The following is a 25,977-nucleotide window of genomic DNA, read 5'->3' as shown; positions in this document are numbered from 1 at the left end:
TTATGAAGAAAGGCTGAAAAAAATGGGTTTGTTTAATCTGGAGAAGAGAGGACTGGCGTGTGTGTAATGAATACAATCTTCAAATACATAAAAGGCTATTATAAAGAGGAAGGTGATAAATTGTTCTCCTTAAACACAGAGAACAGGACTAGAAATAATGGGCTTAAATTGCAACAAGGGAGATTTAGGAAGTTTTTTTCCTAATGTCTAACCTAACAGTAAGGGTAGTTAAGCAGTGGAACAAATTACCTAGGGAGGTTGTAGAATCTCGGTCATTGGAGGTTTTTAAGAGCAGGATAGACAAACACCTGACAGAGATAGTTTAGATCAGTGGTTCCCAAACTTGTTCCGATGCTTGTGCAGGCAAAGACCCTGGCGCGCTGGGCCAGTTTGTTTACCTGCCGCGTCCGCAGGTTCGGCCGATCGTGGCTCCCAGTGGCTGCGGTTCGCTGCTCCAGGCCAACGGGAGCTGCTGCAAGCGGCTGCTAGGATGTACCTTGGCCCACGCTGCTTCCAGCAGCTCCCATTGCCCTGGAGCAGCGAACCGCGGCCACTGGGAGCTGTGATCGGCTGAACCTGCAGACGCGGCAGGTACACAAACCGGCCCGGCCCGGCCCACCAGGGGCTTTCCCTGCACAAGCGGTGGAACAAGAGTGGGAACCACTCGTTTAGATAATATTTAATCCTGTCTCCATGCATGAGACTGGACTAAGTGACCTATCGAGATCCCTTCCAGTCCTACATTTCTATGATACAAATAGACTGATTGAAATCCAGCACTACACCGAGTTATGGAAAACCAAGACTGTACAATGAGAGTTAATGACTAAAAACAAACCTTCACAGGGAATCCACTTAAAATTCATACCAATCATTCACTCTCTATCATCTCATTCTTGTGGGAATACTCCCCCATCCACAGCTTCCTGTGGAAAGAATTTGCAGAGAGCAAGATTGCCATGCTTCATAAAAGCCAAGAAAGGTATCAGCAGATGAAAGAACCGACATGAGGGTACGAAATGCAGGTTAGACACTTTGTGCCAATACAGCTTTGTTCTGCCAAGTTGTAAATGTGTCCCTGCAACATTTTTCAGTCATTTTCTTTAAATATTGTAGAACTCTGGATTTTTTTACATACACTCAACCACTTGCATATATGGGGGAAACATCTATCTAGATTTTTGTATTGCAGTGTCTGAAGGCTTTGAGATGACATGTCAGTCCCTCAGCAATGTTTTTTTTTCAGAAGTCAATTGTAGATGTAGAGTTTTTGTTTCCCTTCCAGATTCTGAAGGAAGGAATGTCTTTCCCCCTCTCACATAGGGTTAAAATTCTCTGTCTCCATCATTTTCTCTGTACCATTTAATTTAACAAAGCCACGATCGACACATAGGACTGCACAGCTGCCATGTCCTCTCAATGGAATTTGAATATTAATGTTATAATAGCTTCAGTAACATAAATGTTAAAGAAATTCTCAACTCTTAGTTTAAACATGTCATAAAGGCATAAAGCAATTTGGTTTTTACAGGCTACATAGGGCTAGCTTTAAACAGATGTGAATAGTTCACGTTAGAGATGGAAATAATCCCTTGTTCTATGCCACCCTCTTAGAGTGGAAGCAACACTCTGGGACTGGCATGCAATTGATTAGTATTTGGAAGCAATCTTAGCACTCTGTACAGATTAAAGACTTCATACATAGAGACTACAGAGCTGGTATAAGGTGGGGGGAAGCTAAAAGGCAGTGACAACAGGATGCCTTTTGAGCACAGCTCACCAGATAGTGCAACTCTGTCCACCATCCAATGTCCAGGAGTCCACCCACAAACAAAGAACTACTGATTGGATTCTGGATCCTCTGCTTTTCCCTGAGTAGTTCTTGGCTACAGTGCATATCAGAAACCCAAGTTCTTTCAGACAGCACGATTAAAGGCTGCTACATGATAGTGGAAGTGCAATGTACTTACTATATATTTTTTTTTAACAAGAATTTCACTTTCCCAGATACTAGCTAAGAAACATGCAGCAATAAGCCAAAAAATCATTTCAATCTATCATGTCCCTTTCTTAGGAAATTTGAGTAAGACAATGCAGCAGGCTGGCTGAGTGCATTAACCCTGCCTTTTCTGCCAGTGTATTAGCATCAGTATGGTAGTTTCTGGGCTATCTCTGGCCACTGGCACAAATAAAAGGATGAAAAGACAAGAGGACCAAACACAGAACTAGAAACACATAGCAGATTAAACAGGGCCTGCTCAAACTACCTCCAGCACCATTAAGTGAAGATGTAGTTGGCACCTCTTCTCCATTTTTTCCAACTCGCACTTCAGAATCCTTTTCCCTATCTGAAGCATCCATTTCACAGCAGGTGCCTGTGCCATCTGATACAAAAGAGCTGCAAAGCATGTCTCTGTTTGTGACTCCAGTTTCTTATCTCTGAGTATCCTTCCTTATCTCTCTTTGGTGTATCAATGTTGATTAAGCTTCTAGGCCACCTACAAATTCCTTGATGTAGGGAGAATACCACAGGGGCCAAATTCATCACCTTGATTGCTACTTTGCACCACTAGGACATGGGGCAGAACCTGGCCCTACTTGAGTCTCTTCTTCACACGCCCATTAGTTATATTAGATCTGAATCTGGGCAGTATTGGTCACTGGCTAATCATCCTCTGAAGTTTGTACAGAGCTGGTACTCTAGCACAGTGCTAGGAAGGATAGTGCTGTTTGAAAGATTATATTAATCCGAAGTACTGGCAATTTTATCATGGACTCCTTCCTCATGACAATTCTTAATAGATTAGGGAGATTAATTCTAGTATTGTGGCCAGGCTCCAATAAGCAGAATTACATTCTTCCTACCAACATTTCCTCTATGTCAACTGGATATGCTATCTTCTGATAGTATATGGCTGAAGAGCTGTGATGTTCCACCTCCAAAGGTGGCTTCAGTAGTGGATGAAGCAATTTGTTTTTGGAAGGCCAAATCCTGCAGCCTGGATAAGAGAAGAGTATAAAAAGTAGAAATTTGATGCATAGTTCCAACACTCTTGAGTTTCCTCTGGGACAAAAAGTTCTTGTGATGGGATAGAGAGTCCCTGATGGTTTTACAGCAAGCACACTGTTAAATCCATTCTTAAATCCCATGCTGATGTAGAGGACAGAAAAACGAGGCAGGTCTGAGGACTCGTGGCCTAGTCAGGCTCACGAAGGAATAAAGGAAATCCTACGTAGATAGTTGCTTAGTAGCCAGAAGGGGAAAAGGTTTCAGCTGGAACAATTTCACACCCAGGGCTAGCTCCAAAGCACAGAGAAATCAACAAGAGTCATTTCAATGGAGTTTAGCTCAGGCCTAGCAGTTGTTACATGGCTGGGTTGTAATCAAGGCTAAGGGTTTTCTGTTGCCTGGGTATGTAAAGCCATTTTGAATCTGTTACTTTTGTAACCCATGCACTCTGAAAGCTTGCAGGAAAGAAAAAAAAAAACTCACGGGAAAACTCTACAAGTTTGAGCCATCAAAGTTCCTACATCAAAGAAATGTCAGATCATATATTTACTAAGGCAAAAGCTTTGACTTTGAAAAAGTGCCTTAAAATATGATTGCAAGGAAATTCATGGCCAATAGACTGATTGCTGTACATATTCAAAGTTTTTTAGGTAGCTTATTTCTTTCTCAGCTATACCTCCTACAAATTCCAATTTCCATTTATATTATGATTGTAACTTTCCATTGTGTTCCCAGCAGTTAAAGTTGCATGGACTTGTTCCAACCTCTAACTCTCTTGAAAAGAGAATAATTACAATTCTTTTATGAAAGCAGCATTGGAAAAAAATGCTATGAGAACTAATTTTGTTCTTGGGGGGACTCAAAGGGGCAGTAGGAAATATTGGTGTAATCGTGTGACAGGAATAACACTAATAAAAAATGGTGTTTGAAAATGCCTGTAGCTAGAAGGATGCGGCCGTGACCCTCTTTCTTGGTTCTGATGGCTCTAAACTTTGTTGATGTCACAGTTTCCAGTTTATTTAAATTATTGGCATAGAGAAGAATGAAATATATTGCAAGACCGCGCTCTATACTCCAGGCCAATTCTCCAACTTTCCAACCCACAGAACAGGACTCAGAAGGAAGAAATTCCCCGCAATATCTGAGCACCCTAACCCATTGCCAGTTCTGAGCAATGCCCACAATGTCAATTTGAGAGGCAGATTGACCACCCCAAGGAGAAGGCTGTAGAATTGAACCCTAAATCTAACCGATAACCTTGGAGAGCCTGTACTTCTGCAATGGCTTTAACAGCCCAGCAGTTCCTCTGCATAGAAGCATACATATATGGTTTTGTGCACAGATAACATTGCCATGTGTATGCACACATGTAGCCCGTTCACTCCAAGGCCCTGGACAGAATCACTCAATGGTTTCTAATGCAGATGACCCAGGCAGTAACTTCTCCATAGCTTCTCCCCTTGCTTTCCTGCTAGGTATGCACTTACTGGTAGTTGCTTATGTGAAGCAAACATACGGCATTTGATCCATTCTGTACTCTTTTGGATGAGTCAGCTGGGTATTTTGCTCCAAGCTCATCATCATGTAGATTGCAAGCTCTCTGGGGTAGTGACAATCATTGTATTATGTTTGTACAGCACCTTGTGCCATAGGTGACTGGTAACTGCTGATAATAGAGGGGGACACAATAGCAGGCCCTCCCCACCACCAAAGCCACGGTCAACTTCCTGGTGACAGCTCAGGTACCCTCCTGACCACTGTGCTCCCCTGACAACAGCACCCGGGGCGATCACCCATGTTGCCCACACTTAGGGCCATCCCTGCTGGGGTCGACCTTAGGGAAAATGGTGCTCTGGCCCCACTGCCTCTCCCAGACCTCCACCTGATCCCCCAGCTCTCTCAGACCCCTCTGCCTTTCCCCCATTGCCTTGACTGACTCCCCAAGCTCCAGGCAGGCTAGTCCAGACACGTTCTCAAGCAGGTAACTGCCAGCCGGTGAGGAAGGGATGTGACTCACAGGCTTCCCTGCACCCCTTCTGGCAGAGTGTTGTGCCGCCAACACGGTCTTGCTTCCCTGCTCTGGGCACCACCTAATGGGGCTCAGCAGGAGCACTCGCTGCTGGTGCCTTTCCCAGGCACGTCCCTTCAGCCGTGCTCAGCACTACTCCCCAACCCTGGCAGAAATTGGGGAGGGGGAAGTGGAAGGGGGGAAAGCATGTGACTCCATGCACTACCCCCTCACACACATACATATGTCGCCTATGCTTAGCACAATGGGATCCTGGGCCACGACTGCAGATTCTAGGTGCTACTGCAATACAAATAACAATTGCCCATTTACTAGCAATGGGTTAGGAAGCTTGCATAGCAAGTGTAAGGTGACCCTGGAGAAATGAGAGCCCTTCTACGTGTCATAGTGCCAGAAATGCAGAATTCCTAGCTGTTCCTAAAAGATATACAGCCCAGGTTTGGAAACTCAATAGAGCTTCTCCAAAGCTGCTCCCAAAACAGGTTGAAGTTTGCCCCTCACTAATATGTAAGCCACACCAATAAAATTAAATATGAAGGGTTGCTCTTATAGAATACACTGAACTCTAGCGCTGCAGAAAAGCTATCCTTTTACATAGCAGCGTGCATGGAGTTTCATTTTGTCATAGCAGATCTTCACCGGAAGTAGCAGCTGATGTTTCACAGTGAGAGCAGTGAGATGTGCAGTGTACTGTAGTGTCCTTGAAGCTCTCGTGAGCTCACTCATCGGTGTCTGCCCGTCATTTGAATTGGACACAGGCAGCACATGATTCTTAGTCTAATCCTCATCTTTCAGCATCACAAGTCCATTTAATAACAATAAAAAGCCTAATGTGGTATTCAGAATGTTCCATTGGGCATCAAAAAGTTGTATATTTAAGGGGAAAATCATCAGAATGGGAAGTGCCAAGGAGCAAAGTAGTTAAACAGTATTTATTGCAAACTGATTGTGTGTTTACACTTTAGTGCTATACAAAACAAGAGCACATGGTTTCTGCCCTGATATGTTTAGAAAACATTAAAAAGACAAAACAGTCCAGACACAGTACAATGGAGGTGTAATTCACCCCCTAAGCAGAGGGTCACAGCACAAAGCTTATATTTATATTCCACTTAAGTCCCCAGAAGCCCTATTTTAATGTCTAAGTGGTGCACTCTGTGCAGGGGTGAATTCTACCCTGATTGACCAAATTATGTTAAACATTCAAGCAGTGCAGATATCAATTTTTTTGTATGTTTTAATTTTAAGGACAAACCCTTCTTTGGATGGTAGCCACAGAGAGGCTTTATGAAAAAAATGAGTTTTCATGAGAGATCTGAATTTATTACTGGCTTTATTGCCTTTATTGCATTCTTCCTTCTGTGTGGTAGACTGCAAAGCTGAATGGCCTGGGGGTATCTCTTGCACAAGAAAAGGGAGACTATTCCAAGCATCAGAGGCAGCATAGAAGGCGGCATGAAGATGAGAACAGGAGAAAGATACAACACAGGGAGATTTAGTTGTGAGTATTGGGAAGAGCCCAGGGAATAGGAAATAGGCAGGAGGAGAGAAGAGGAAGAAACAAGGGCTGAGACATAGGTAGGAGCAGAGCTGTACAGAGCCTTGTTTGGAGATGAGAAGCCTGCACTTGATATGGAAGGCAACTGTATAATACTTGGCCTTTATACAACACTTCCCAAGTTCAAGTGCTTCATGAATACTAGCTAATAAATATTAGCCCATTAAGGCACTTCTACACAGAAAGACACAGCCAGGAAGACAAGTTTTGCAGGAGCACTTTAGATGTGAATTGTGAAGCAGGAAGGCCACAAGGAAGAGGATGACGGGAGCTGAGGAGAGGCATTCTGAGGTTTGCCGTTACCTTTTTAGAATTCAACCAAATACCCCCTGGAAAATCTCTATCCTCCCATAGGCACCAAGGAGTCTGAGCAGCTGGAAGAGGCCAAAAAAGTCTACCGCACAAAGAGCGAAGAGACTGAAAGGGGAAAGAGAAGGTCAAAGCAAGGGGTAAGGGCAGAGATGGTGTGGAAACACACGCAATACAGGTGGAAAGCAAGAGAAATGAAGTTTGGAAAGGTAAGGGAGTTAAAATGAAAAGGCAATTAAAAGGAGTGGTGCCAAAATGCCTGGAGGTCAGCCCGTGGCTTGGCGGCAGGACAGCACACTGACATATAGGGGAATCTGGATCAGGAGTCACTGCTGTTCCAACGCCTTTCCCGGCCCTGGCCAAAGCACAGGCACTCTGGAGCTGGTCCATGAGCAATGTATTAATGTCCTGAGCAGATACACGTTTATTAACCCTGGACTACTCCCTGCTGAGTAAAAACCTAGCTTTCATGAGATGCAGCCCTGAGCATTCACCACAGCAGAGGCAGGATTAAACTACTTGGGGTGCTGCTTTTGTCGCTTAGTGACCCCTGCCCAGTGCATCTCTTCTTTTTGCCTCAGGCAGCAGCAAGATCTGTCTCTGCAACCTCCTTGGGTTGTTTTTAGTGTTACAGGGAAATATGTGACATTAATGACTCAAGTATTATCCAGGCTCCAGCAGTTGGGAAGCATCCCTCCCTCAACAAGTGTTAGTGTCTGTTCCATTAACGGCTTGGGGCAAGGGGGAGGGAGTGAGGCTGCAGATGCTCTTATGTCCAGCTGTGTGAGCAACGTTTCAGATCACGGACCTGAGAACCAGAATAGTTTAAATACATACACTGCCATGCAGCGAGTGCAGGGCACACAAGGGCAATGGCGTCCGCCCAGTAAAAGGACAAAACAAGCGAGTAAGAAATGGCGTGTGGTGGCAGGGCTCTTGTGTTGTCCCACTCTCTTAGCAGGTTTTGGAACCCTGCAGGGAGCCCCTAACTGATTCTCGCTGACTTGTTATGGTAGGTGCAGGATACTGTGGTACAATTTCTTTAAAATGAGTCATGTGGCATCCCTATAGGGAGTTGCAGAGTGACGCTAGGGTGGCCACTGGCATGTTCCTGGAATACTGGACATGCTGGTACTTCTGGGAATGGTGTGACCTCACCGCCACTGGCGTGGTGTGAAGTTGTACTGCATGGGGGGAGCACCATTTTGAAGAGAGTGCTGCCCTGCCCCTGCCTGCATGAGCTTGCATACATGGTGTGTGTGAGGTCACACTGGTAGGGGGGAGCAGTGAGCTCTCCATTATGGCATCCCCCTGTTTGATACTGGACAAAACCATGTCCAGTTTTTTCTCAGTCTTGGATAGTGGACAAACATTACAAAAGCAGAACTGTCCAGGTAAAACCAGATGAATGGCTCCCTAGTGAGGGGGTCTCCCACCTGATGCAGGCACTAAGGGTCTGCATACTCACAGTCTGCAGGAGCCATCCTGTCATTTAACTAATAAAGAGAGTTGTAGTTTAAAATTTATATCCTTGGTCTCACTCTGGATTCCTAAAGTACAGAGGCTGCAGCACATTCAAAGAAGGGGAGATTCTCTCAGCAGCCTGACTGCCTTAGCAAGCGCAATGTAAGGGTGGCTTCTTAACTCCACTCTGCTTTTAGGGGAGGGAAGAGGCTCTTTGGGAAGAGGGAACTGAGCTGTAGGTCTTCATGGAAACCCTAGGAAAAACTAATTTGGGTTGCCAGTCCAGGCAGGCAGCATCTAAGACACTGTCTGTCCCTTAAATAGCCTGCAAAAAAAACAAAAAAACAAAAACAAAAACATGGGGTTTAGGGTTGCATAACTAGACTGTAGAAATGTGGTTATGTAACCAAGCAAGGGAATATTTTATCAGGAGCCATTTCCAAGGGAGGGCGACTAGAGAGCTGAACTAACTCCTAAGGGAAGCCTTATTGCTTGAGTCATTTCAAGTGGGACTGCATAAAACAGTCATGTCCTGTGGAAGGGCAGAGATTCATACTATGGACAACTGCTTGCCTTGACCACCTCCTCTCCCCAAGGTGAGGAAATAGCCCAGCAGCAACAACAGCAATTAACGTCTATTTAGACGCCTTTTAAGTCAATGTAACTGATAAACATAAGGGGCATCAGCAACATGTGACTAGCCCATGCTCCACAGACTACCAATGACCCATAGCTGAAGCGTTTAAGCTGTAGGGAATAATGCAGCACTGGGCTGGGGATTGACTAGATGACCTGTTTTAATGGCTCTTTTCCATTTCTAATTGCTGCAGTTAATCATGAAGCCATGAAAAGTGGAGTGAGCTACAGCAGAAGACAACTGCTTATTACACTAGCAAGAGTTTCCCACTGCTCCCTACAACCATTTGTTCTCCCCATTTGCTGGATCTCATCATGTAACAGATAGTCTGTCCTGAAGACCTGCCAATCTATTATGTGCGAACTTTGCAAAGTACAATGGAGCCTTGATCCTTGACTGGGGCCCCTAGGGACTACTCTGATACAAAGAATTAATGGGAAGGGGTTCCAATGAGGATGCATAAGGAAGCTCAGATAGAATAGTTCAATCTGCACTTGTAGCTGCTTTTCCATTCACTAAGGCTATGTCTGTGCTGCACTTTTGTCTGTAAAACTTTTGTCGATGAAGGGTGTAAAAAACCCACACTCTCCTCCTGACTGACAAAAGTCTTACCGACGAAAAGTGCCAGTGTGGGCAGTGTTTTGTTGGTGGGAGATGCTCTCCCCACAACAAAGCTATCATCCTTTGTTGGGTCGTGGTTTTATTTTTGTTGGCGGAAGAGCTCTCTCCTGCTGACAATGAATGGCTACACTGCACATTACGATGGCACAGCTGTATGGTGTGCAGTGCAGACATAGCCTTATAGATTACAGAATTTCTCTCCTTCACACATAACACAAGGCTCTTCTAAGTAGAACTAAATATGAAGGGCAAGGAAAAGACAAAGAAAATACACAATACAGGGATCGCTTTCCACCTCTATTGAGTTAATACCTTTAGCACTGGTCTGCTAAAGCCAGGGTTGTGAGTTCAATCTTGAGGGGGCAATTTAGGGAACTGGGGTAAAAATCTGTCTGGGGATTGGTCCTGCTTTGAGCAGGGGGTTGGACTAGATGACCTCCTGAGGTCCCTTCCAACCCTGATATTCTATGTTAGGGCTTAATACAAAGCTCACTGAAGTAGATGGAAAGAGTCCTTTGAGTACAATGGAAACACATAAGCATGTGCTTAATGTAAAGCAAGTGTTCTGCTGAATGGAGGCCCTAGTGCATGAAATGGCCTGATCCTGAATGTTTGTTCACTTGGAGCTCCCACTGACTTACATTTGGGTGGAGACGTAATGCAAGATTGAGACCCATACACCTTGCTGGAGATTGTACTCATAACTGGATCAAACCAGATCAATGCAAAGTTCAGATGTGCCTTGTTCCAAGGTGGCTTTACATTTTCCCTGCAATACTAGTAGAGCTCAGATCTGCAAAGGAATGGGTTTCAAAACTCCTGTCCCATCCCCATTGCTTGTTAACCTAGAGGCTGGTTCAGTGTCTTGTCCAATTTCCCCCACTCTAACATATAGCAACATGTTTCTAGTTCTGTGTCATGCAGATCACACTGCTGGAAGTATCAGCTGTGATTCTTGAAAGATTGTCTCTTTTGCTTAATACATTTAGAAAGGAGTAGGTGCCAGAACTCTGAACTTTTTTTCCCAGCTGTGACCTTAGATAAGTCAAGTAACCACCCAGTTCCTACACTTACTCTGATCAATAACCTCACTAACTCTTGACCCCAGCTTGGTCTTTCAGCTTCCCCCTTTCTCTTGGCCCACTACAGCTTGATGGCAACACAATGTCCTCTGTCCAAGCCCCTTCAACGAAGACTGGGGGAGGAGAACATAGTTTCCAGAAACTTTTCACCCTTCAGCACCTCTCTTACAGTAAACTCTATCACATCTTTCTCTGGGGATGTCTACATGTAATTACCCACATAACATCAATGTTAACAAACAAGTCTTATTAAAACCAAGATTACCATATCCAGTCAAGCTTGAGAGAAGTGTAAATCTAGATAAGGCATTCTTAACTGTGTTATGTGGGTGTGGGGGAAAGAAGAGAAATCTCATGTGTCTAAAAAAGCAGTCTTTGTTCTGGCATTCTTTTATCAGACTGCTCCTGCAGCTGCACTTAAAGAGATGCAAGTCTCTCTCCCTCAACAAGTGTTGTATGCTGCTCTTGAACTAGGACAGCCACTCCCACTTTGTAACAGTTTTGTCCCAGTTACTTACATACCCAGTAGGTTATGGACTTGCTGCTTCTTCTATGACCTGGCCAACTGAGAATGCAAAGGGGAAGAATAAATAGCTGTTTTCCCAAGGCTTTAGTGACTTAACTTAGATTCCACACTTCACTGACCAGCCAGGATGTCTCCATCCCAGCCAGGTTTTACAGTGGCCTTTCAAATAGGCATGTAAGGATTTTCTTCAATACCACTTCACTCCAATTTTTGTTATTATTGTGACTTATGAATTGGAACAAGCATAATAACCTCTCACATTTACCCTTTCATAAAGCATATACAGCAATACCTAGTGTCTGTAACAGCTGTCCCCTGCTGCATTCCTTTTTCCCCTCTCCTTTCTGTTTGTCCTGTGTGGCCGCCCCTCCCGGCCATTGTGCTAACTAAGACCTGAAGTGGCCAACTAATTAAGCATATGAGTCATACCTGTGGCTCAGAACATGCCCAGGCATGCCTATGCTTACCTGCAGCCTTTCCCTGCCTTCTCTCCTCCCCTGTATCAAGAGGAGCCAATCAAAAGTACTGGTGGGAAACTGCCTGAGTTTGCCTTTAAAGCCGGACATTTTCTGATCAGACCTCAGAGAAGGTCCTTGCTTTGCCACCTGGTCTGATCAGCTAGAGGTGTTTGGGGGGCCCTCTCCCCGCTCTCGTTTGTTTTTTAGCATAACCCCGTTTTTAAATTCCCCTCCCACGAACAACGAATTTGTGTCTGGAGATCTCCTGAATATTGTAAGCGAATCGAGTCCTCTCTCCATCCTCCGATGCTACTGCTGTTCCTGCCTCTGTGCTTGCTGCTGTCCTGGGGATTGCACCTCTGCTGCTAAAAATCAGCCTGTGCTGCTGCTAAGCTGTGCCTTCCTGGACTATATCCTGGTCCGCCGGCTTGCAGCCGCCCCACTGCTGCAGCGACCCCCACCTCGAGGGCTGTACCCTGGGCACACACCACTCTGCCCTCTGGAACTGCTCCCCCTCCCGATCAAAGAATGGGCATAAGTGTAAGGTGCACCTATTAGAATCAGGTTCTTAGTCTAGATAAGTTGTAATTTCATTTTGCATAGCTGTGGTTAAGTTAGGTTTAAAGAATTGTTTGTATTGTGCTCTGTAAGTTAGGTTTAAAAAAGAATTGTTGCATTGTGTTCTGTTACTTGCTAATTTGTGTAGTCTTGGTTAAGTTAGATCATAAATAAGATTTTGCTGTGTTCTGTATAATTGTGGTTAAGTCTGTCTTCCCGCTGCCCTAACCCTCCCCCCCCAAGCTTGCCCGTGTCTCCCCCCGAGCTCCCCAGTCACTCGTTGCAGTCTCTCTGCTGTTTAAACTTGCAGCCTGTCTGCTCTCTGTGTCTCCCTGAGTTTAAATCTCCCTCCGCAGCGCCTCTGCCTTTGGTCTCTGCTCCACCACGTGCTCCTCTTCCCCCATCCCCCAACCTCATTCCTCTACCATTGCTTTTCTCTCTTTCTCTCTTTTAATCCCTTCCCCCACGTGTTCATCCCGCTCCTACTGCTGCCAAACCTCAATTGTATTACTGAAGTCTAGCATAAAACCCCATTGGTTACCCTTTTTCTCTCTGACACACCTCACATTTTACATTTACACCACTGTGACACATTTTTACCTAAAGTTGTTGGTTATTTAACACATTTTACCCATAACTGTTAGTTGGTTATATGCTGCTGTGACACACCCTTTACATAGAAATTGTTAGCTACCTGTTACATTTATACTTCAGTGTTAATTGGTTACCAACTGTATTGTACCCCACTGTATTGTACCCCACTATTGAAACCCCCTATACTATTTACTAAAAGAAACCCCTCCCCAATTGTCTACCTTAACAAACCCCATACCCCTCACTACTGAATTTTCCCTGTTTTTGCATTTTCTTAATAAAGTTTATTTTGCACCCTACCAGTGCAGTAGTTGTCCCCCAAGATCCCTTACCTGCTGGCAGGGTCACCCAGCAGTGCAGACATTCAATTAATTAATGTCCATAATTCTTTAAGATCCTCAGATCTTAAACAGTGATGATTTACAGACCAATTAGCACAGCTAGTTCAATAAAGGATAATCTATAATTTATGACTTTAAGTTAATTGAATTAAGCACATTTTACGTACTTGTACTAAGTATGTAACTAGATGGCTCAGGTGTATGGCACATACATAGTCTTGCCAAAAAAAATCCTTGCCAATTGCTTTTGATAACTAATCTCACCACAGTATTCTGTGTATACCCCATAGTAAGTACAGGAATGTTACAGCCTAAAGCACAGGTGGCCCATTTTTACTGGTGAGAACTCAACTATGGTAATACACTGTAGCTGGACAAAGGATATGGGGGAACTTGTGTCCATACATCCTGGGCAGTATTAAATCTTTTTCTATATTGTGATGGTCATACAGGAGCTATGAAACAATCTGTGATTGCTGATATGCAGTACTGTAAGCTAGTTATTGAGATAGATGATATAGTGTATGCTGAGGTTAGTGGAATGATCAGGAAAGCAACACAATGGTTACTGATAAGGACATCATGCTGCATGTTTGAAAGACAATGGGGGTAAAACTATTTGCTTTGAGGATCCTACTTCCTGTCTCCAACAAGTTGCAAGTTTCATGCTGCCTAAGCTGAGAGTTACCAGATCAAAGAGTTAGAGTTAAAAAGTGACTGACTTCTGGGAAAGGGATGATAAAAAAAAATGGCCTGTGGACAAACTCCAAGAGGCACAGGAAGGTTCTGATGTGCTACCAGGGTCCCTATGTACTAAATGGATGGTTAGACACTGCATAAGCTAGACACACTGTAAGGGTGTAGACTTTCCCCTACTGCGCCTCCTGCTGGTCTCTTCCAGGAATTAGCATTTCCGACCTCTGGAGCACCCTCTGCAGGCTGGTGTCCCTCTGCCACTCAGCCCCCACATCCCTCCCAGGACTCCAGTGCCCCGTTATCTGGGATGCAGCACCCTGGCAGTACACCCCTCAGTCTCAGGGTCTCCCCTCCCCAGGGAACCCAACCCCGTAGCCCCACCTCACCTCAGTCATAGGCTACTGCCAGTCACCAACTCACCCCCGCTCCCTGGGGCAGACTGCAGTATAAGCCACTCATCACAGGCAAGGTAGAATTTTTACCCATTAATCCCTCAACAGGTAACCTGGTCCTAAATATTTACTCTGATTGGATTTGATGGCTTTGATTCTGTGCTTGGCTTTCAATTATATATTAATTACTTGCCAGGTTGGCTCCCTCCCAGTACTCTGCAGCAAAGATCCAAAACACTGCATCTGACAATAGAACTGCTACAATATTTTCAGTAATTAATTTAAAATACTATGTTTTGTGGTTGTTTTCCAGAAGAGAAGACACTATTACCCATAAACCTCCTATAGAAAATGAGAGTCACAGCAGATATGGAACTCTGTTGAGAGCTGGTCCCTACAGTCATTGAAATGACTCTGTACAGCATATGTACATTGCAGACGCAGAAACTCTGTTAAAACAACCGGGGATCTGATTTATGCCTGCAGCTGCAGAAAAATTATATTTAAAGATGAAACTATATTAATCTCCCAGCCAGCTGTGTTTAGGTCTCATGGGATTTTGGATCACCGAATAGACTTGCTGATAATCCTACAGAACACAATGTTATTTACCATATCAGTATGTTCAACAGGGCTGGTCAAAGTTCTGTGTCAGTCTTTATGGATGAAGAATGTCTTTTTGAATAACATAGGAACTTTTACGGAAAAGTTTGCATTTTTTCATCACCATATTTGGATTCTATTTGAAATGAGACATTTTGGTGGGTCTTTCCTTATCTTTCATCTCTCTTTTTTCCAAGGAAAACACAAGAGTAAGAAAAATGGGAAAGGAATGGAGGAAAGAAACCAAATCTCTATTTTCTGATTTTACACAAAATGCATTTTTAATGAAAAATCAAATTTCATGATTTTTTTACTTTCAGAATTTCCCATGTGTGTTGATTTTTTCCAGAAAATTCTTACTCTTTGACCAGCCCTAATAGTTAAAAATACTAAACCTGTGAGTCGGATTGGGACTGCTATTCTTGCACAATAATGCTTGTGAAGGCTGTTAGATGGGCAGCTCAGGCACCAGACATCTACAGTTCCAGCCACAGAACTAGGACAGCACTCTCAGCAGCTGGCTGTACAAGGTCCTCCCTCAATGTCCAGCCCATGGTTCAACCACATACTTGAAGGAACAATGACTTAGGCTGAGCTGCTTTATATCCCACTTCCAATCCACTCAGAGAACCATTCCTTGGATAGTCTTACTGTGACTCAAGGAGACAATGACAAAATTCCTAGCAAGGTGCAATATTAATTCTAATCTTCTGCTAAATAAGGTTAAGAACATAAGAACGGCAATACTGGGTCAGAGCAATGGTCCATCTAGTTCAGTATCCTGTCTCTCTACAGAGGCCAGTGCCAGATGTTTCAAAGAGAATGAACAGAACAGGACAATTTGTAAGTGATCTGTCTTGTTATCCAGTCCCAGTTACAGGCACTGAGATGTTTAGACACCCAGAACATGGTTTTGCATCCCTGCCCATCCTGACTAATAGCTATTGATTGGCCTATCTTCCATGAACTTATCTAATTCTTTTTGAACCCAGTTATAATTTTGGCTGTCACAACATGCCCAGCAGTGAGTTCCATGGGTTGACTGTGCATTGTGTGAAATACTTCCTTTTGTTTGTTTTAAACCTGCTGCTATTAATTTCATTGGTTGACCCCAGGTTCTTGTGTTATGTGAAGGGTAAATATCATTTACCTATTCATTTTCTCCACACCAGTCATGATTGTATATACCTCTATCATATCCCCCCTTTGTTGTCTCATTTCCAAGCTGAATAGTCCCAGTCTTTTTAATGTTTCTTGGAAGCTGTTCCATACCCCTAATTATTTTTATTGCCCTTCTCTGTACATTTTCCAATTCTTATATATATATATATAGAGAGAGAGAGACAGACAGACAGACAAGTCAACCAGAACTGCACACAGTATTCAAGGTGTGGGCATACCATGGCTTTATATAGTGGCATTATGATATTTTCTGTCTTAGTATCTATCCCTTTCCTAACAGTTCCTAACATTGTCAGTATTTTTGATTGCCGCTGCACATTGAGAGGATGTTTACAGAAAACTATCTACAATGACTCCAAGATCTTTTTTGAGTGATAACAGCTAATTTAGACCCCATCATTTTGTATGAATAGTTGGGATTATGTTTTTCAATGTGCATTACTTTGCATTTATCAGCTCTGAATTTCATCTGTCATTTTGTTGCCCCGTCACTCAGTTTTGTGAGATCCCTTTGTTACTCTTCACAGGCTGTCTTCAGTTTAACAATCTTAAGTAATTTTGTATCATCTGCAAACTTTGCAACCTCACTGTTCTCATTTTTCCAGATTATTTATTGGTTTATAATGGCCCCAGTACAGATTCTTGGGGAAACCTCTTATTTACCTCTCACCATTCTGAAAACTGACCATTTATTCCAACCTTTTGTTTCCTCTCTGAATCAATTATGGATCCCTGGGAGGACCTTCCCTCTTATCCCATGACTGCTTACTTTGTTTAAGAGCCTTCGGTGAGGGACCTTGTTAAAGACTTTCTAAAAGTCCAAGTACATTATATCCACTGGATCACCCTTGTCCACATTCTTGTTGACCCCATCAAAACATTATAGTAGACTGGTGAGGCATGATTTCCCATTACAAAATCCATGTTGACTCTTCCCCATAACATTGTGTTCCTCTATGTGTCTGCTTATTCTATTATTTACTATAGTTTCAATCAATTTGCTTGGTATTAAAGTTAGGCATATCACATGTAATTTCCAGGAACACTTCTGGAGCATTTTTTAAAAATTGGCGTTACATTAGCTATCCTCCAGTCATTTGTAACAGAAGCTGATTTATGTGATAGGTTACATACCACTGTTAGTAGTTCTGCAATTTCATAGCTGAGTTTCTTCAGAACTGTTGGGTGAATACCATCTGGTCCTGGTGACTTATTACTGTTTAGTTTATCAATTTGTTCCAAAAACTCCTCTAGTGACACCTCAATCTGGGACAATTCTTCAGATCTGTCACCTAAAAAGAATGACTCAGGTGTGGGGATCCTCTTCACATCCTCTGCAGTGAAGACAGACACAAGGAATTCATTTACCTTCTCCACAACAGCCTTGTCTTCCTTGAGTGCTCCTTTAGCACCTCAATCATTCAGTGGCCCAACTGATTATTTGGCAGGCTTTCTACTTCTGATGTACTTTTTTTTTCTTCTATTAGTTTTTGTGTCTTTTGCTACTTGCTCTTCAAATTCTTTTTTTGGCCTGTCTACTTATACTTTTACACCTGACTTGCCAGAGTTTATGCACCTTTCTATTTTTCTCAGTAGGATTTGATATCCAATTTTTAAAGGATGCCTTTTTGCCTCTGACTGACTCTTTTAGGTCTGTTGTTTAGTCATGGTGGCATGTTTTTGGTCCTCTTAATATTGTTTGTATTTGGGATATATATTTAATTTGAGCATCTCTTATGGTGTTTTTTTTTAAAGTTTCCATGCAAATTGCAGGCATTTCACTCTTGTGATTGTTCCTTTTAATTTCTATTTAATTAGCTTCCTCATTTTTGTGTAATTCCCCATTTTGAATTTAAATGATATTCTACTAGTCTTCTTTGGTATCCCCTTCTTCCACTCCAAGGATATTCAATCTAATTACATTATGGTCACTATTACCAAGCAGTTCAGTTATATTCATCTCTTGAACCAAATCCTGTGCACCACTTAGGACTAACTCAAGAAATTCCTCTCCTGTGGTGGATTCCAAGACTAGCTGCTCCACGAAACATTGACGGTGTCTAGAAATGTTCTCCCTGCATCCCATCCTGAGCTGACATATACCCAGTCAATATGAGAATAAGCTGAAATCCCCCATTATTACTGAGCTTTCTATTTTGATACCCTCTCTAATCTCCCTGGGCATTTCATCATCATCATCACCACCATCCAGATCAGGGGGGTTGATAGTATATTTCTACTGCTACACTCTTATTATTTAAGAATGGAATTTCTATCCATAGAGATTCTATGGTACAGTTTGATTCATTTAAGATTTGTACTATACTGGACTCTATGCTTCCTTTCACATATAGTGACGCTCCACCACCTGCACAGCCCACTCTGTCATTCCTGTATATTTTGTATCCTGGTATTACTGTGTCCCAGTGATTGTCATTTTTCCACCATTGCAGGTTCTATTGGTTCCTTACAGTTTTCCCCTAAGTCCCCTTCTTTGGGGCTCTGCAAACTTCCAAAACCCAGGGTGGGTAAAGGGAGGAGGTCTGTGGGGGAAGCAGCTGACCATGCTACAGTGGCTTCTCTAACTAAATAAAGAAACAGTTGTTTTTCAAATTACAAGGCAAGGAGTCTCTGGCTCCCCATTTCAGGGGCTCATGGGGCTGGTGTGATCCCCAGTGCAGGCTAAAACAGTTCTGAGACCTGTTCTAAAATGCATATCCTCTTTCATAGCCACGGAAGTGATGCAGAACTGCTCAAGGACAAGTCTACTTTGCTCCAGAAAAGCCCCTGTGCCCACGGTTACTACTTATGTGGCTTTCCCATTCTGTGTTACAGAGCGGGTCCACTTTGGGGGGAGTTCTAGGACAAAGTGTCTGGTGGAGCAGCTCTACCCAGATATACGCTGATAAAAGCTTCAGGGAGGTGAATGAACAAGCAAGTAACTGCTAAGTGGAAGCACTTGACTTCTGGTGGATATGCAGGACATTGAGGATAAATATTCTGTCACATAGAGGAGATGACACCTTCTCCACACCCCAACAGAAAGATGAGGGGAAAGCTGCAGGAGCGCAAACCCGCTTAGATGAGTTGAAACTAAGTAGGTTATTGCCACCTAGGGGAGCAAAATACCTTAAATTAGTAAATTAACCTGTCTTCGCTCTCGCTGGGACATAGCAGTGTAAGATTATTAGAATAAATAGAACCGTCAGAAAGAAAATCATGGCAGAGAGCGGCATAAGCAGTGCTGCTGTCCTCTAGCATTCAAAGATTGAGAGTCAGGCCTTCCTGAAATCTGAGATCTTTAAACTGTACCAAATGTGGATTCCTGTAATTATTTCTGTTATTATTCCTACTAGGTTTTGAATCTTTAGGGTTCATGTTTTGAAAATGTTCTCCACAAACACAAGGGCTAGATAATTAATTATTATGTAAATGAAAGCTGAGATTTTCCTGTATTTGCATGACTCCAGAGCTGGGGCTTAAAGAAAAAAATAAAATCTTGTGAGACTTGAGAGACAACCTCGAGTTGGCAAAACTGCATGTGCTTCAGTTACAAAGCAAGGAGATTTTCTGGGTTGGATTGTCAAATGTTGCATTTTTGTCCATGTTGAGGGAGGGACAATGAACTAGAGCAGGGGTAAGCAACCTATGGCACGCACGCCGAAGGTGGCATGTGAGCTGATTTTCAGTGGCATTCACACTGCCTGGGTCCTGGCCACCGGTCCGGGGGGTTCTGCATTTTAATTTAATTTTAAATGAAGCTTCTTAAACATTTTAAAAGCCTTATTTACTTTACATACAACAATAGTTTAGTTATATATTATAGACTTATAGAAAGAGACCTTCTAAAAACATTAACATATATTACTAGCACACGAAACCTTAAATTGGAGTGAATAAATGAAGACTCAGCACACCACTTCTGAAAAGTTGCCGACCCCTGAACTAGAGCATTGCAAAAGCAAAGGAACCAATTCATGTTGACATTCAGCCTAAGCACCCAGTACCCCTGAAAATACTGCAGTTCAATTTCCTTATGCGCATGTTTGTTCATAAATACTTGTGTCTTCAATATCCATGTGCAACCAATCTAAGTGCTTATTTATACAGGTCTCCTCACTGCAGTGCTTTGGCCGGTAGTGCAGTCAAAATTGTGTACAGATACCTCTCCACTTCTGATGTGACAATCCCCACAGTAATCTACACACCATTATATGGTTCATAGTGTTACCAGATTTGCCTGTTACTTTGGGGTAGGCTCATATATTAGGGTTACTCTTCTTGGGGGGTGGGGTCTGTAAGCCTATCAGTGTACTACTTGTGTCATTTGTGTTCTCATATGGAAAGCTACTTCTTCGTTCTGCAAGTTCCCTCGCAATGGAGCTATCCTGCAGGACCTAGGTTCCCCAGGGCTGGGTTCTTCCAGCCCCAGAATCAGACAAACACATGCACACGTTAACAGGACGCGTCTGAGAGTTAATCAGTACTCCCAAGCTGACCGTCATATGACCCTCCAAGCTGCCACCCTCATATGCCCCAGGTTTAGCACGTCCCTATCCCCACTTTCACGTTACAATTGCTCTGGTAGTATCCCACTTGATAAGCAAACCCCACAGGATTTTTGGGTGCTGCAGGGATCTTTAGCTTAGGTACAAGGAGTGTGCTGGACAGAGAGAGAGAGAGAGAGAGAGAGAGAAGCAACCAGCTTAACCATGAAAGTTATTTATTGCCAGGTAATAACCATACAAGGGGAGCCAAACAAACAAAACAGTTATAATATTTAATCTAATTTGAATTTGATTACAAAAGTCAGGTTTAGAAAATTATAACTGATCACACAAGTCAAGATCATAAGCCTATACCTAGACAGAGAGAGAGAGAGAGAGAGAGAGAGAGACAGTTAGAGTCTCACCACTCTGTGAAGTTTGAATCGATCAGAGGTCCCAGGTGGTGGTGGTAGCTGAGGGTCCAGAGTGCTGGAGACAGGCAGAGGCCCCAGCACAATCAGTCAGGAGAAGATGAAGTCCCAATGGAACTGATGCAGATTTTGGATCCAAGTATCAGAGCACTTACTTGAATATGAGTAGGGGGGGTTTGTAGGGAAAAAGCAATGGTTCAAGGCAGAACACTAGATTTGTTTATGGGTAAACTGATGGCTCACAGGAGTATTCCAATGTTGTTTTGTTCAGGCTAGACAATAAAAACTGATAATTCCTGGCTATGGGTGGTGTTCCTTCAAAAGAGCTCACAATGAAATTAGGCAGCTTCAGTATTTTGGATACCAATAAAGTGTTTATTACTAGAATTGGTCTGATAACTACCCTAAGCTCGGTGTGTGCAGGTGTGGGTTCATTAACATCTGGAGCAGAGATCCCCCATCATGCAGTGCTTTCCTGCTTTCAGAGTTCAGAGCGGTTCTTGCCTTGGAATCTCTGTTCTCCATTCTGTATGCTAATGGAGATGCTTTCCTGTCTCGTCTTTGATGCAGATGAGGCTAAGGGAGTGTCCTTAATCCTATCATCATTTTCTGGAGCGGTTTAGGTGTGTCTCCCACTGCCTTTTGATTGATTTTTGTAAGGGTATGGCTACATTTGGAATTTCAAAGCGCTGCCCCGGCAGCGCTGCGGGAGCGCTGCCACGGCAGCGCTTTGAAGTGTGAGTGTAGTCAGAGTGGCAGCGCTGGGAGAGAGCTCTCTCAGCGCTGCATGTAAACCACATCCCTTACAGGTGTAGCGTGCAGCACTGGGAGCCGCGCTCCCAGTGCTGCTGCCCTGATTACACTGACGCTTTACAGCGCTGTATCTTGCAGCGCTCAGGGGGGTGTTTTTTCACACCCCAGTTGCTGCACTGTAAAGTGTGAGTGTAGCCAAGGCCTAAGTCTTTCTTCTGATCGGCTTTGGTTCAAAGAGGCTGGGGATGGGTCAGGGAAGGTCTTTCAAGAGTCAGACAGGCTGGATACTGCATCCTGGTTCCTCAAGAACACAGAGCTGATAGATAATAATAGCTAAGACTTTTTAACATACAGAAATTCAAACTGGAAATAAGGCACACGTTTTTAACAGTTAAGGTAATTAACCATTTGAACAAACTACTAAGGGAAGTCATGGATTCTCCATGTATTCATGCCTTTAGATTAAGACTGGGTGTCTTCCTGGACATTATGCTTCAGTTAAACACACATTACTGGCCTCAACATAGGGGCAACTGGGTGAAATTTAAGGGTCTGTGCAGTACAAGAGGGGAGACTAGATGATCTAATCTTCCCTGTTGGCCTTATTCTCTGTGGAAATACGTGGAACCCCCCCAGTTGTATTTGCATTCTGTAAACAGCTCCATTTTCTCTTTCAGTCCAACAAACATCTTTGTAATTGAGAAGCAGGTGAAAGCTTATCTTTTAATGATGCTGAGACCATACTTACTTACAGCAACTTAAAATCTGAGTAATTGTTCTTCTAAATTCCCTTTAATTCCTCATAGATTCTAATTAGTTTTTAGGACCCATCCTTTTAAATTACCTGATCCTGCCAAAGCATCCAAACACTAGCTCTATGCTGGCACCCTCTGTATGTGCCACACAAATGTATTTACATGAAAATAAAAACACAGGGTAAAAACATTTTGCTCAATTTTCCAGAATGGCTAGGATGAAAGCATGCATCATGGGACTGAGAGAGGCATATTTGGCAGCCTTTCCAGATTTACGTGGACCGTGAAATACAAATCAAATGTGAGGCACTCTCACCGACACATATATATTCAGTTAACAAATGTGTTATTCGCAGAGAATCAGACCTGGAAAGAGATTTTTATATTAACTTTGGGTTTAGATGCGATTTACACTACACTAAATTGTTTTATGAATGGATCGCTTGATGATTACTTGTTCTGTTCATTCCCTCTGGGGCACCTGGCATTGACCACTGTCGGAAGACAGGATACTGGGCTAGATGGACCTGTGGTCTGACCCGGTATAATCATTCTTATGTTTTCTCAGTGGTTAGTTGCTTCTCACTTTACATCACAGCTAGTGATAGGCTTTTGACTTTGAAGCATGTTAAACTTTAGGCCAAAAGGTCATTTAGAAAATATTGGCATTTCCCAAACAAAAGTTCACATACATGATGCTCGGCATCAAGTAGGGCCTGCAAGCCCTAGTTAATATCAGAGACACTTTGTGCTGGGTGCTGTACAAACCAACAGCAAGACTACTGTGTCCTGAAACGCTTACAAGCTGAATGGAAAAGACAAAGACTGTAAGAACGTTAATATTATTTTTCAGGACGGAACTAAGATACAGAAAGATTTAGGGACTTGCCCATAGTCTCACAGGAAGTCTTTGGCAGAGCCACAAAATGAATCCAGTTCTCTTCAGTCCCATTCAGTGCCTTAACTGTAAACTCATCCTTCTTCTCGTTTGATTTATAGGAAAATTGAGGATTTCAAAACAGATTGCTTTGCATTCACACATCATACTGTAGAACTGCAGCCATTAAATAAATGAGCTCAATTTTTGCATTTTTTGCACAGATGCACTTAAATGTAGGAACATGATCAAAGGCCTGCTCTTGGTTTATTTTCTTCTTTCCTATAGGAATTAAATATGATTTGAAATGTACAGTTCTCCTATAGGACATATTACCAGATATGCAAAGGTACCTGCACTCCCGTTTGCATGCATGCTTGGCTGTTTTTACATATAATTCAGGCTTATAAACTGAACACAGGGGGCTGATCATATGCTGTGGTGGGTATTTCAAGGGATCAGGGCCACTAGATACAAGCATTGGGTCTGGTGTCCACAGCCATGTTAAATTTGCAGTTTTAAATCACAATGGCTTTGGGAACCTTTTCTTTAGTTTTAATCAACATGGAGTTATGTGAGAGACCTTGATTTACATTAAAATCCTCAACACTGCTAGTGTACATGAAAAAATTCTAAATGTAGCCAGTCATGGATCAAATCATAAAGTTCAGTGCTTCCCTATAGTTTCTGAAGAATCCAGAGGCATCATGTCAGTCTGGCACCTTCTTTATTCACAAATGTACTAGACTGAAATGAACTTTGAAGTTGAGGGGCAGTTTCAAGTTTGCAGTAAACTAAAAACAGGCAAATTGTGTGTGGGTTTTAGGTTTACTGAAAGTCTAATACGTTAGCATTAGAACTCAGGCAGACCAAGAGATACTACAGCAGTGCTGACTTAAAGTCTAGATGTGAACTAAGGCATGCATGACATCTAAAACCACCGTAGGGTTTTTCCTTTGCCCATCTCAGAATAAAATAAAATAAAATAAAATAAAATAAAATAAAATAAAATAAAACAAAACAAAACAAAACAGTCTAGGAAGGAAAGTGACTCTATGCCTAGAGGATTTCCTACAGGGTATGAACTTTTGAACTGCAGATTTATTAAATACATCTATAGTCAGGACAGAGAGAGTGGAGAGACAGCCACAGTTTAAAAAAGATCCAAATGAAGTACTGTTAAGTATTATAGCTGAAGGCATCTCCCAGATGTGATGTCCTGATCAGAAAAAATCCCTTTGTTTGCCAACTTCCTTTCTTGGTGAGCCATGTGCAGTGCACTGATCCCTGGTAGAAATGATTAGAAATGATAGTGCAGCAGTTCAGTTATAATTTCTTCAGTCATTCCAAACTGGTTAACCGCTTACTGAAAATGGCCCCTTCCATGCCCGAAAGCTATGGAAATGAAAAGCACTTCCCTCTAAGGTTGGTTTCTGCTTAGCTTCTCATCCAGACAATGGAATTGCTGCGTGCACAGGTTAGATTGCTTGCAGTGCAAACAGTAATTGAACATTTGATGGCTGATTTTCTTTTACAAAAATGCATGTGTACAATTTTTTGCAGTTATGTATGCAAACTGTTTATTCCCACTCACAAATGGCCAGTTCACCATCAAGCAGTCACAGTAATTCCACATGCACAACGCTGGAAATAAAGTCAATAAAATAGTGAAAATACTATATAGAGAAGGACCCAGTGTTAAAAAAAATTAAGCTCTACGTGTACAGCCCTAAATCCTAGGGGCTCTGGTACGCACAAGTTAGTCAAGGCTAACGGTGAAAGTATGTAAATTAGGTGTAGATTCAATTCCAGCCATTCTTTAATATTAGCAGACATCAACTTTTTCTGTCTTAACACTGAAGGTTCTTGCTTAATTTTTCTGTTTCGTGTGCTGCTTCTAAGTCACATGATAATATACAAGTCCTTTTGTCATGGTATAATTCCCCACTCTGAACCTTAGCGTCCAAAAGATGGGGTACCAGCATGAATTCCTCTAAGCTCAATCCCAGCTTAGAACCTGTAGCGCTGCCACCAACCAGGAATTCCAGTGCCTGGTACACTCTGGTTCCCCCCAAAACCTTGCCCAGGGACCCCCAAGACCCAGACCCTCTGGATCTCAACACAAGGAAAGTAAACCCTTTCCCTCACCGTTGCCTCTCCCAGCCTTCCCCTCCCTGGGTTACCCTGGAAGTTCACTGTGATTCAAACTCCTTGAATGCTGAAACAGAGAGGAAAATGCACCTTCCCCCCTCCTTCTATCTTCCCTTCCCAGATTCTCCCTGAGAGAGACAGTAATCCTAACACAGAGAGAATTTAGCCTCTCTCTCCCCCTTCACTCCTTTCTCCCCACCAATTCCCTGGTGGATCCAGACCCAGTCCCCTGGGGTCTCACCAGAATAAAAAAAAAAAATCAGGTTCTTAAACAAGAAAAACTTGTAATTAAAGAAAGAAAAAACAGTAAAAATTATCTTTGCAAATTTAAAATGGAATAGGTACAGGGTCTTTCAGCTATAGACACTGGGAACACCCTCCCAGTCTAAGTATACAAGTACAAATTAGAATCTTTTCAGCAAAACACCAATTTGAACTCCTTTCAGCCAAATGCACATTTGAA

The 25,977-nt window shown here is 42.8% G+C and overlaps 1 protein-coding gene across 3 annotated transcripts in view; it reads right to left on the bottom strand.

The window, feature by feature from the left end:
• The window catches only part of KCNIP1 (potassium voltage-gated channel interacting protein 1), a 561,481-nt gene that overhangs the window by 526,980 nt on the left and 8,524 nt on the right, over window positions 1-25,977 (bottom strand). The gene's annotated exons all lie outside the window — the stretch shown is intronic.

This window comes from Gopherus flavomarginatus, chromosome 7, assembly GCF_025201925.1.
Source record: "Gopherus flavomarginatus isolate rGopFla2 chromosome 7, rGopFla2.mat.asm, whole genome shotgun sequence".
NCBI lineage: Eukaryota > Metazoa > Chordata > Testudines > Testudinidae > Gopherus > Gopherus flavomarginatus.
The sequence above is the reverse complement of the archived record's forward strand: the minus strand, read 5'-3'. Positions and strand labels throughout refer to the sequence as shown.